The sequence below is a fragment of the Theobroma cacao genome, chromosome 4 (genome assembly GCF_000208745.1).
Source record: "Theobroma cacao cultivar B97-61/B2 chromosome 4, Criollo_cocoa_genome_V2, whole genome shotgun sequence".
In the NCBI taxonomy this organism is placed as follows: domain Eukaryota; kingdom Viridiplantae; phylum Streptophyta; class Magnoliopsida; order Malvales; family Malvaceae; genus Theobroma; species Theobroma cacao.
This window is the reverse complement of record NC_030853.1, coordinates 13,109,639-13,116,882: the sequence shown is the minus strand read 5'-3', so window position 1 is coordinate 13,116,882 and position 7,244 is coordinate 13,109,639. Positions and strand designations below refer to the sequence as shown.

General features: G+C 35.3%; 1 long non-coding RNA gene across 1 annotated transcript; it reads left to right on the top strand.

Annotated features, from left to right (window-relative positions):
- LOC108661731 lies at window positions 5,019-6,828 on the top strand. The gene is made up of 3 exons (XR_001927508.1): window positions 5,019-5,034; window positions 5,677-5,761; window positions 6,636-6,828. It is a non-coding gene; the product is annotated as an uncharacterized LOC108661731 (long non-coding RNA).

Genomic DNA, 7,244 nt, shown 5'->3' with positions numbered 1-7,244 from the left:
GTGTGAAAACTAGAGCTAGAGAGAGAAAATCACTCAAGCTTCAAATCAAGCTTCCATGGAGTTTTGAAGAAACGTGAGAGAGGAGAAGGGAAGAAGAAGACCAGCTGCTGGAAAATTCAAGAAGCTGCTGGAAATTCAAGGTATTTATAGGCAATCTTATCCTTTCTTTTAAAATTACGAAAATGCCCCCCACCAATTAACTTACTCTCCTCCAATCTTTTATGCAATCTTTTTGCTCTTTTAACACTGGGACACTATCCATAATGGTCTAAACATGCTCGAGTTCATAAAAACTTAAAATTTTAACTCAAGGTGAAAAATGACCATTTTGCCCCTGTTATGAAAATTGTTGAAACTTCTAGTTTTCTTCGTGTTTTCATCAGCACACATCATTTATACTGTCTTATGCCTATTTAGGCCTTAAAATATCATAAAACTTTCTTTTGGAAGCTTATTAAAAAAATAACGAAACTACCCCTAGCCCATATTATTACATCTATACTTAGTTACAAGCCTATAGAAGTTGGGGTATCACATATATCATTATATTAACCTTTCATTAGGAGCATTTGCTTTAAAATCTTTTCAACAACAGCTCATGTCTCGGGTGTCATCTCAAACCTGGACAACGACGCTTCTTATCAACTTTATATGACATTAGTGAAAATGGGAGGTTACTAGGAATAGGAGTTTATATAGCCTCCTGTCAATCACTTGTGCTGCAGTCACAAATCATAAACAAGACTCTACACTAACTCCGACAACTCCGCTGACTGACACAAAAATTTTTAAGACTCGGCTAAACCTAGGGCTCTAATACCAAGTCTATCACAACCCAATTCCCGAGCCATGACCAATGTAAGGGCCCAACAGACATAGCCCACCAGACCCAAGCAAGCCTCTCTTTCTTTAAGATCTATTACTCAAAATTTTTAATGAATGTTCTTTCGAAATTAGACCGTAAGACCAAGTGTATATATATATAACATCACCAAAATAGGGTTATCATTCTTCAACTCTAACCGATAGGGGTAATCAATCAACATACCGAGTGCATAACAATCTCATAATTTACATTTCAGTAAATATATACATTGACAAGAGACCTTGACTATCAGCGGAGTGACTCTGGGCGTGGGTGCCGCTACAGGATACCATGGTACCTACCAAATGGCGAATAAAAATGGACACTTCAATCTAGGTCCCAACTACCTCCGAATCTGAAAACATGAAGTTAAAAAGAGTGAGTATAAACTCAGTGAGTGAAAATAAGAAAGGAACAAGCAAACTATACAGAGAGCTTTTCGAAAACATGATACACTTGTGTAAAAATAATGCAATTTTATATATTATCAACAAAACTCGATGCCAAGCTGTTTTTCAACTCATTTTAAAACATTTAGCAAAATTCAAGCAAGGTAAGCGTAGCAGAGCGAATTTCACTGTAGTGGAAAGGCATTCTATAGCATATAGTACAATCACATTTTTTTTATTTTCATAACTTGTCTATAGCATATATATATATATATATATATATACATGTATACCACCACCACCGCTTTACTCAGCTCATGTGCACTCCCTACACGCATAAGGCAATATCATCATGTGCACTCCTTACACACACACACTTCAATATACTATCATGTGCACTCCCTCCACGCACATTTCAATATCATCACACGCACTCCCGCCCACATCATTACTGGCATGTGCCCTCCCACACCGCACACCACCGGCACCGTCATGTGCACTCCCACACCGCACATGCACAGTTATAGCTATTATATAGCATTATCACTCAAAGCATAACACACATATCCACATAATATAGGAACACATGGTTTCATTATATCACATATTTTGCCACATAAAAACATTTCATCAAGGGCTTGTTCCCATGCACGTTTGACAGAAAAGTCCTATAAAACATTCCAGGTGATTTAATTAAACATGTATGCATTTATCCCAAAATATTTTAATGCAAGTTCACTCACCTTACAATAGCGGGATATTACATTGCTATTAGTTCGAAGGCGTATTTAGCTATTTCTACTTGCCGGTCACTCGTAATTTCCTCCAGCACGCCACCACAGTCTACTATCTTTACTTTTTCACTTCCACTTGGTTTTAGCTTGGATTTCACCCAACAAAATGCATAATTTCCTCACACCCATGGCCACCATAGCTTATGTTTCTTGAATCTTGAGACCCACTTGATATTTCTTCAATTACTCTTGAATAACTCACTACCCAATCCTCTCACTTTTCTCTTCTTTCTTTCTTTGGCCGATTCTCTTTATTTTTTCTTTCAATGCATGGTGGCAAGGTGAAAATGACATGCAAGCATGAAAATGGCGTTGGGAGCATGAAGGTGGAGGAGAAAATATCTTTTGACTAGAGATAAGAACCAGCCATAGGATAAGGATGAAGAGTCAAAGCTTCTTTTGGAAGCTTTAACCACACTAATGGTAAAATTACCATTTTACCCTCTAAGGTTTTCACCCTTTTTAATTGTATCCTCCCACAATCTTTTAATTCCAGTTTCTTTTCATTTTTCTTCCTTAACACTTGTATCAATAAAATATCAAGTTTATGCTTCAACGCGATATCACCGAAATATTTAAATATTCACTTACTCGCGCTAGCTTTATTTAATAAATACACACGGGCCCCATTAATGTCATTTTTCTCTAAAATTTTCTCGTTCTTCTTCTCCCCAACTTAGATTGACCATATACTCCTTCTTCATGGAAAATGTCGACGTTGAATAAAATATTAATATTTTAATATTATTTTATTCTAAAATTTTTCACTTGTCTCCTTGGCACCCAAAATGTCTTATTATGTTCTGATTCACTTTCGACTCACTTTTAAATATTCTAATTAACCTTAATTGGCATCCAATAAGTTTTATTAGTCAACATATCAAAGTATGGGGTATTATACAAGAGATGTTGTTTTTCTTTTCAAAGTTTTATATTTTGATGCAAGTTTCTCAAATTCATCATAAAGACATTCATACTCCTCTCGTAATTCATCAATTGAAATATCACAAGAGGATGAAGATACCTCGGACTCTTCATCCCTTGCCATCAGACACAGAATAGCTCTTTCTTCCACCTTTTCTTCTTCATCATCAGAACTTGAGGTATCACTATCTGACCAGTTTGCAACCACCATTACTTTCTTCGATTCTCTATATTTCTTTGGTGTTTCTTCCTTCAACAAGGGGCATTTTGACCTAAAGTGTTCTGGCTTCTTACATTCAAAGCATATAAGCTCTTCCTTCTTGTTAGACTCGTTTTTATTTTTGGTTTTCCATGAAAAGCTTTACTCTCTTTTATACCCTCTTCTAGCCAATCTCTGGTTTCTTTGACCCATAAGCTTTTTGAACCTTCTTGTAACCATAGCTAGTTCCTCATCATCATCACAAGATAAACTGTCCAATTCTTCTTCAAGGATGCTTGCTTTTAAGGTAATACTTTTCTTCTTTTCCTTTGCTTCCCTCTTGTCTTTTTCTTCCTCTTCCTTGAGTTCTAACTCGTGAGTAAGAAGAGAACCACAAATTGCATCTAGAGTTATAACATTTAAGTTCTTGGCTTCATGAATGGAAGTTACCTTTGGCTTCCAATTTTTGGGTAGGCTTCTAAGAAGTCTTTTAACGATTTCATGCTCAGAAATTGGTTTGCCTAGCTGACTTAATTTGTTTGTGATGTTTGTGAATCTATCTAGCATGCTGGTGATATATTCACCAGGTTTCATCTTAAACATCTCATAATTGTGGGTTAAGAGAGCTATCTTAGACTCCTTGACTTGTGAAGTCCCTTCATGAATAATCCTAAGTTTATCCCACACTTGTTTAGCTGTGGTACAGCTTGACACTTCATTGAATTTAGTGGGAGTTAAAGCACAATGCAATGTACTGATTGCCTTAAAGTTTGTTTAGACTCTTTTGGTTTCAGCTTCGGTCCATTCAGACCTTGGCTTACAAATCATCTCGTTGGTTACAACATTTAAGGTTGAAGGGATAAAGGGACCGTCGGTTATGACATCCTACATCTCATAATCTATTGCTCTAATGTATATTGACATCCTAGTACTTCAATATGGGTAATTCGAGCCATCAAACAGAGGTGGTCTGTTTGTTGACTGTCCCTCAGCCACTACTAATTTTTGAAGAGCCATTTGGATCTTCCCAAAGGGTATTAGACCTTAAGAACGTGAAACTTGCCCTGATACCACTTGTTGGTCCCAAATAAATGTGCTAAAGGGGGGGTGAATAGCACTCTTTGTGTCAAGCCCAGCTCTACAATATGTTTATTATGCCATTCGTACATAAAAATGCATGTTTGCTTACTTGGGTACCTCGAAAATCGTTAAAGGACGGTAATGTACCAAATGGTACAACTAAGTTGATTTAAGCCTCGAACTAGTCCAAATAGAGATTTTAAGATGAAATTGAGAATTTTAAAACCCCAGAATGACTTAAAATGGTGATTCGGAGTTCGAGGACCGATTTGAAGTCAAATTAGAATTTTCATGACCTAGGGGTAAAATGGTCATTTTGCTACCCGAGGTTAAGATGTGAGTGTTGGATGAAATTTTTGACTAAGATTGATCATTTGGAGTATAATTTGAGTTTGAGAAGTGAAAATTTTTAATTCTGACATATTTTCGAGTATAGGCGTAAAATAGTCATTTGGCCATCCAAGGGCAAAATTGTAATTTTACATCACCCAACACTTGTCCAGCACATGGATTTTACCCAATATTATCATAGATAATTGAGGAAATTTATATGGTGGAGAGAGATTGCTTAATGGGTAAGTATGACACATGGACCAATGGAATGGTGACACATGATAAATTTTTATCCATTTAATATTTTCCTTTATAAAGCCAATTTGAACTCTTCCACATTCATTCTTATGGCCGGCCATAGCAAAAACAAAGGAAGAAAAGAAGAACAAAAACCCTAGAATGAAAATTCAAGAGAAAATTGGTGGATTTCAAGTAATCAAGCCATCAAAGGTGAAATTTCTTAACTCTAGCTTGTGATCTATCTTTCCTATGCATTATTTTGCATTTTTCATGGTTGAATCACAAGATATCATGAAGGATAGTGTGCTGATCAAACCCTAGGAGAGAGAATTTGATGATGATTTAGATAGATTTTTAAGATATATGGATGTTTTTAGTTGTTTATGGTGTTAAGTGTAAGAATTAAGCTTGAAATTCACATATTCCTCATGAGTTCATCATTGGCCAAATCTTCCTTGTAGAGTGTTGATGGTGGATTTGATTTTATTTCAAGTGAATTGGTTAGGAAATGATGAATTATGGTGAGAAAATCAAGTAAGAAAAATTATAGTGTTGATGCACCCACCATGGCTGAATTTTCCAAGAGAAAATGTGAGGATGATTTTGCCATATTTCAAGTTATTTAATTTGTGTTTGATGATTTAGAGTATTGGGAGAAAAATGGAATTATTTGGAGTTGAATTGGACGTATTGGCCAATTAATCAAGTGATAGATCGAGTTAGGCCAACACTGCATGTAGACGATAATCCGAACAATTCGCGTTCCATATCATGCATTCATATAGAGTTTAGATTAGTTTTATAACAATTTAGCACAAATGTAGTAAATGGCTTATTGTGCATTATGTCTAGGTGGTGAGCATTCTAGCAAAAGTAAAGAGATAGTACCCGAGGATCAAGAATCGGAGTACTCGGAACTCGATTTTCATTACAATGAGTAACCTTATCATCATCTTGATTATCTGAAGTGAATTTTAATTCGTTTTTGTGATTTTATGGAAAATGAGTTTAAATGGTAAATTTTATGTTTTATAAGCAAAATGTGATTAAATGAAATGATTTTCTAAAATTGTCTTAAAATTAAAAGATGGTTTTGAAAATGGAGTAATTGGAGACTAATTGTTGTGTTATAAATCATGGTTTGAATTGAATGGCTTATGATAATATTGGCATGAATGGTTGGATTTGGTAAATGTGCTGAAAAAGTATGAACTATTGATTTGCCTTGAGAGGCTGTAAAATGAAATAATTGTCATGTCATGTTGTTGAATTTTATAGAATTGGTGGGTTATAATTGGTCACTACAGTAGACGGGTTCCGTGGACTAGCCTATTAGAGGGGCACGGTAACCCTATCATATTCATACCTCAGTATGAAAGGCGCGGTTAGATAACTCCTAAGGTTAAAACTTTAGAGTTCACTTCACGCCAAACCACCACGTGAGGGTGAACTCAGCCAACGCTAAGGAATGGCTATGTTTTCAAAATAAAAACATGATTTATGCGTACATAACGTTTTAACAACCTTGGCGGACTCGGTTGGGATAGTCCTCAGCCAAGGTATCCCTGATAATTGAGTATGAGAATGATTTTGGCACGAGCCAAACTTTTCAAGAAATTATAAGCCTCGTTGTTTATTTTGGTGAAATGAATCTATTTTATCTTATTAAAATGTGTTCGAAATGCTGAGAATCATTTTTATGCTAATCTATTTTATCTGTCTCTATTTACTCAGCTTTAGATATTTTAAATGATATTTGTTTACTCAGTGGGATTATATAATCTCACCACCCTCCTTTCCACCCATTTCAGGCTCAGGATAGTCGATAGATAGCTCACTTTGTTGAGGGCTACAGTTGGACTTGCATCCTCAAAAACTGTAGGTTTACCGCTTTTGATACTTTTGATCATTCATGGGCCCACGTGTAATTGTAAATTAAATTTTGTACTTTGGTTATCTGTATTACAATATGTATGAATTTATTTAGCTTTTACGCTACAAAAATTATTTACCGGTAACTCTATAAATATTGTTTTACAAGAAAATAGAATATTTTATTGAATATTTTTATTATATTCAAATAGTTATAATTTTACTTTAAATGAATGTTTTAGATATTTAAACTTATTTTTGATTATGAAATATGTGTTTTACACTTGCATACTACATTTTCAGCTGGTTTCGAGATTTTTAAGGAAAAATGACCAAAATGCCCCTGTGAGACAGAAATCATTTTTTTTATTGATTTAAGTTGGAAACAATTTAAAATCTTTTAGACCATGATATTTGGCAACGGTTACTCATAGGGGAAATGAGAAACTGATATTAAAGTCTTGCGGGGTTTCGGTTAACATTCCGAGTAATGAGTGTCGATCGGGACACCGCGACGGTTGTCACTTGCTCGAGGGGAGTACCGAGTC